Source organism: Anomalospiza imberbis, chromosome 4 (assembly GCF_031753505.1).
Source record: "Anomalospiza imberbis isolate Cuckoo-Finch-1a 21T00152 chromosome 4, ASM3175350v1, whole genome shotgun sequence".
NCBI classification, from domain to species: Eukaryota; Metazoa; Chordata; class Aves; order Passeriformes; family Viduidae; genus Anomalospiza; species Anomalospiza imberbis.
Genome location: NC_089684.1, coordinates 36,553,310 through 36,559,198, shown reverse-complemented (window position 1 = coordinate 36,559,198; position 5,889 = coordinate 36,553,310). Strand labels below are relative to the sequence as shown.

At 35.2% G+C, this 5,889-nt stretch overlaps 1 long non-coding RNA gene across 1 annotated transcript; it reads left to right on the top strand.

Annotated features, from left to right (window-relative positions):
• The first annotated feature begins 992 nt into the window (after positions 1 to 992).
• On the top strand, positions 993 to 2,233 carry LOC137473401 (uncharacterized). The gene is made up of 3 exons (XR_010998768.1): positions 993 to 1,121; positions 1,465 to 1,546; positions 1,907 to 2,233. It is a non-coding gene; the product is annotated as an uncharacterized lncRNA (long non-coding RNA).
• The last annotated feature ends 3,656 nt before the right edge of the window (positions 2,234 to 5,889 follow it).

The window sequence follows — 5,889 nt, the reverse complement described above, 5'->3', positions numbered from 1 at the left end:
TTCCTATGAATGTTTTCTTTGAAAAAAAAAGAGGCACAGACCTCAAATTATGTATCAGTTTGTTTCTCACAATATTTTTCTATTGGCTCCTTTGTTTATTTGTATCTCATCTGCCCCAACCAACACGGTGCTTTTGTCTTCTATTGTGGATTCTGAAAGATTAGGCTTTGTCCAGATTTTTATTCATTTGTGATGAAAGTATTTGATTTGTCTATGTCTATTTTTAGCATATGAATGGAAAGCCATAAAGGATACTTTATTCACAAATGTAAGAGGTCAGGTCATCTGGAGCTAGTTTTATTATTTCCTCTGCATTTTTTAAGGCATAAGGACTACTTTTACACTTTGCCACTGCAACATGAACATTGCAAGTGTAAACTGAAAACTACCCTAAATTATATTTCAACTTTGAATAAAAAGTGAAAGAAAAATTGGAGAATAAGCATCTATTCTCAGCATTTCTATTAAATATTCAATGTTATCACTGCTATCAAGAAAGTTGCCTTCAGTCTTTAGAGAGGGCTCTGAAAGTCCATCCCTACTAAGTGGAGATAAGATGAGACAGATAAGACCTGAGAGGTCAATATTTCTGATGAGGGATTAATTTAGTGGATGATCTTCAAAGAACTATTTTAATATTTTAAACTTATTGAGTAGATAATGCACTCATTATGAGCCAATTAATTTAGAATTTACAAAGTTTAGTTGCCTTGAAATTATGAGTCTAGTCTAAGCAACAGATGATGTAATTTATTTAGATAATACCTTAAGAGACAGAATCTTTTCTAGACAGTGCTCTTACCCTTTATACCTTTATTTTAGGGTGGAAGAAATTGCTTCTGTGAGGTGCTCTTTTCTCTTAAAAGAGAAATGAAAAGAAGGTGCTTAAGATTCTACAATAGCAGAAATTAGATTAGCTTTTTCTATTAAGAAAAATATTTTAAAATATCATTTTCAAGGCCAAAGTCTGACCGAACTTCTATATTAATTTCAGGTTTACTTTGGACTGTCTCCAGTTTTACCTCAATTAATTTCAGTGGTACCTTAGAAATCTATGCATTCTCTATGTACTAATGAAATCTGATGGGGAAAAAAAAATCTCATCAAATTGCAGTAGTAAGGTGATACTTCACTACAAAATTGAATTTTAATATAGTATATGAAGTTCTAGTCTTACTGAAATGTAACGAGTGTAACTTTATTCCCATCTTAAGAGGGTTTGTTATACTTGCCTTCCAAAAGGGTTGCTAAACCTTTACAATTTTAATCAGTTATAATATTAAAAAGTCCAGTCTTATTTGTGTAATAAAATATATTTATTCACTCCTATCCATCGTGTTATTTTAAAGCATGTTATTTTTTTAATCTGCTTTTTTGTAATGACAAATGCTAGTGTTGTAGAATTCCCAGAGCTCTAATTTCATACTTAAAAAGCAGAACTAAGTTCCAACATGTCTTTTAAAGGAAGACTGTTTTGAAAGCTACACCTTACTTTCCTTCTGACAATACTCTTCAGTGAGATTTGATTCAGAGCAACTGTTTAGGAGTACGTGATTTCTTGTTCTACTAAGAACAAAGATTAGGTTTCATAATATTCTCAAATATCTTCTGGATGCTGTTTGAGGAGTATTCCAAATTTTCTCAGCACCAATATAATTTACACATTTTTGTTATGCTAATAGGAATGCAGCATTATGCATCGTGTCCTTTATCCTGGTGTGTTTTGTTCCATGCATTGTGCTTGTCTTTCCAATATGATAACAATGAATATTAAAACAGCTGTCCTTGTGCTACAAGTATTTGTTATTTGTAGAGACAGGAAATAGAAATATGAAATTAATTTTCGTTATGAATTGTACTTGCCCTTAAAAGAGGTTGCTAGATATTGCATGTTTTTCTGTTTCAGAGTAAGAAGTGAGATTATATCATATTACATTGATTAGACATTCACTGTTAAAATAAAACTTGTGCTTGGAAAAAAGCACCCAACATTTGTTTCTCTGCATTGAAAGAGTAAGGATTTCTCTGCTTCTCTGAAGGCAAGTACAGTCAGGATTTCAATCAGGTCTAGCATATGTGACAATTGAAGTGTCACGAGTTATATGAAATAGCTCAGATAATGGTTTGCTTTATAGGATTAAATTTATGCATCAGTTATATATCTATGTGTTTGGAATCTTTTAACATCAAAGTTAAAACAAGTTTAGGTAAGCCACCAGCAAAATTGTCTTGGTCAAAATAAATTGTCTTCTTCTTTGTGATGTTCGTTTGCAAAGAGTACTATCAGATGAATTGCTGTTGTTATAATAGTTGGGAAACTTATTCAAGGCACAAATAAACCCAACTTGTGCTAAAGGCTTTTATGCTAGTCACACTTTGCAGTCCTTCTCAAAAAGTGTTTCAGAGTGTTTCTGAGTTGGTGGGGGGGGATTTTAACTGTAGTTGAATTATTTAAGATCAAATAATCAGTGGATTGATGATGAGATTTAGATCATTGTAGTTTTCAAGTTCTCCTTCAGTTTTGTTTTTGAGTTTTGTTTGTTCCATTGGTTTTGTTATTCTGTGTCTTCTTTTCTTGAGATCCTAATGGTAAACTGTCTGTACTTATCCTACAGGCATTTTTCCCTGTTTTTTTTTTGTTTTGGTTTGTGGTTTTTTTTAGCTGCAGGACAAAATATGTAAGATAGATTAGCTCACACATGGCACCCTTTAAATCATTACAGTGTTTTTGAAATGAAGTTATGGACTGTGGGAAAAAAACCTGAACTCTTCAGTGGGAAAATATGAGAACTTTTTTTTTTTTGTCTAGCAAAAAGAATTCATTCTCTCTGTCCCTCTCAAAACTTTAATTTCCATTTGGAATTTTTATATGGCAGCAGAGACACATGATTACTTGTCTAACACAAATAGTCATGTAAGTCAAATTGTTTTTTTCCCCAAAAAGGTTTTTGCTCAGATGAATGGATATCCAAGTCTTTTTCCAGTAAAGCCTTTTTGTATAAGAGTTAATTTTTTTTACTTGTTAGCTGACTACAAGTGATAATTCAAAGTTTAATTGCATCAAGCCCAAAATATGGAAGCAGTAAAAATGGCATCTATCCTGCCCGATTGACAGTGCAAATTCTAGCACTAAAATGCTTTAAAATGCTCTAAAATTCCAAGTTATCTAGACTTCTTTATTGCTTGCTTTAATATTTTATTGCTTGGAATTTTGCTGCAATTCTTAATCCCTTCATGCACACCATGATAAAATAGTAATGATATCTTAGAAATCCTGTCATACTAATCGTTAATTCATATTAGAGATGCTGGACACATTGTTGTGCTGTCCTGAGAAATGGCTTTGATTAGGTATATCTAATGTTTCCTAAATTTCTATAACAACCACTGAGGTGGGTTGACACTGACAAGATTCTGGCACCCACCAAAGCCCCTGACTCACTCCCCTCTGCAGCCAGACAGGAGAGAGAAATTTAAAAAAAATAGATATATTCTGTCTAATATTAGTCTAGACTGTAATCTTTCTGTGAAGTCTAAGGCAAGAAGTGGCAAGAGGAGACTAGAAAATAATATAGATTCTTGATTACAATAAGTAATTATTTTTGTTCTGTTTTAGCAGCTTTCACACTTAAATCTCATTGTACTGGCTGTCAAATTTAGAGCGTTTACTCTCTGTTATTCAGCTGCAAGACAGAACCTGAACTTATACTAATAATCTAACTAAATGTGGCCAGAGGACCTCGGTGTCTATTTTTTTCTCCATATCAGTATACTGCTCGTGCACTGCTGTGGGGTAGTAAAGGACACTGGTCAATTTAGTTTTCATTTGAATCCAATGATTTATGAAGCCAAACTGCAAATTTGAGGCCAGTCTGCCAAGAGCGTCCTCCCAGGTACTGCTTAGGTAAAGGAGCTCTGATCTCCTGGGAGCTCATGAATTGGGGCTCAAGGCAGGAGTTAGGAAAGGCAGTAACAAAAGTTACCTACAATTAATTCCCTTTGGTTTGCAGTACCACCAGTGTCACTGGCTGGTATTCATGTCCATATGTTAACGTGAGCAAGGGACAAAGGACAGGGAAACACATCCCAGCTCTGCAGAGGTACCTGCCTTGGTGTGTCCCACTCCCCAGATAATACAAAAAAATTACAGTATTTGTACTCTGCTGTCAGATGGAGACATGGATGAGGAGAAAAATCCTCTAGATACAGCTCCCTCTTTATACATGTGTGAGATATTTTGGCAAAAATGTGTTTGCAATGAATTATCAGGAGAGTGGTTAGAGAGGAGCAGGGCTGAAATGCAGGATGATCTCTAAAGAGGAAGGGAATTGTGGAGTTAAGTGTAGATGTACGGACACATTTACTAAAACTGTGTCAGGATTTAGAGAAGCATGGTAAATGGTCTCAAACACTGTCAAAGAAGGAACTTCCCATAAAATAAGCCAGCACAACGGGCACAAATGGCAAACAGAAAGGAGTTAATTTCAGGCCTACACAAAGATGAAAGGTTTGGAATTAGCAAAGGGGACAAGATTCCACCATGCAGACCTGTGGGAAAAGTGCAGATGTAACACAGGAAGATGCCAGGCATGGTGGGGCAAATCTGGCTAACATCCAGAAAAAAATTCCCATAATGGCAAGCTGTAATAAAGGAATGCCCTTAAAAACATGCCCTGCCAGGTTGTGGGAACAGCACCTACACCTTGAGGATACTCATGACTTGGACTGTATAAAAGAGGCACCTCCAGGAGGCCTGGTGGGATGCTGCAGGAGCACATGTGTGGGTGGCTACTTTTCTACTTAATCTGTATCTCTGCCTCTCCCTACTCCTCTGCCTTTCTACCTCACATTTACTGTTAAATAAAATCTGCACAATTGACTTTGGCTGATAATCTCGTTTGCACCTTAATTCAGGCAAAAGCATCTTATAAGAATTGGACCCTAATATTATTTCAGAAGCCAGATCCTAATATTATTCCAGTGTATCTTAATGCTATGTTACACATTGTTCTGAATTAAACTGCTGTAACTGAAAATATTTATGATTAACAACATTTATTCGTAGAATTAATTGGAAAAAAATCTGGGTTTAAGTAAGAAAAACTGCATAAACAAATCTAAGCAACATTTCAAATAAAAGAAATTGTTTCCTTACTCTGACATTTCTGGTTCACTGAACACTTCATAACAACAATATTTCTATAATATACTGTAGCACGTTCTTATTGTCTTTGCTTTAAAGTTCAGATGTTTAACATGACCTGAGGTTTTTTTGTTGCCTTGGTAGCGTGAGAAAACATTTAGTATATCATTAACAATGTATCTCAATACAAGTGCAAATGAATCCAGGAAGAAAGGAAGATGAAGATACTACCAAGACTGCAAATAATGAACCTTCATTCAGCAAATGGTCAGCAGATTCAGATCTCAGACATGGAGCTTTTAGACAATGCCAGTCTAGTACAATTAGAGGTTTAAAAATCATAAAATGTCACAATGCTTGATCATCATTTAGGAATTAACTAATGCAAATTGAAAATATCTAAGAATTATTTTATCCTTCAAATAAAACTGATCTGATGAAAGTGTTGGGAGGAAAGAGTTAAAACCAGAAGACTTTGCAAGGAGGGAACAGTTCTTGCTCAAAGTGACCTTGCAGCTCAGAATGCTAAGAATGGAGGTGTAGGAAAACTCCACTTATTATGCCTAGTGTTGTTCATCCTCTGCCTCTTTTGAGAAATAGAAATCCTGTGTGACATGCTTGAACTTCCTCCTGGGAGAGGGAGATCATAAAAGCACAGCCTTGTTATAAAATGTGTATGCACGAAGCCTGATGGAGCCTGTTGGGATGAACTGAGCCTGATGGAACCTCTGTCCACGAATGTTTCT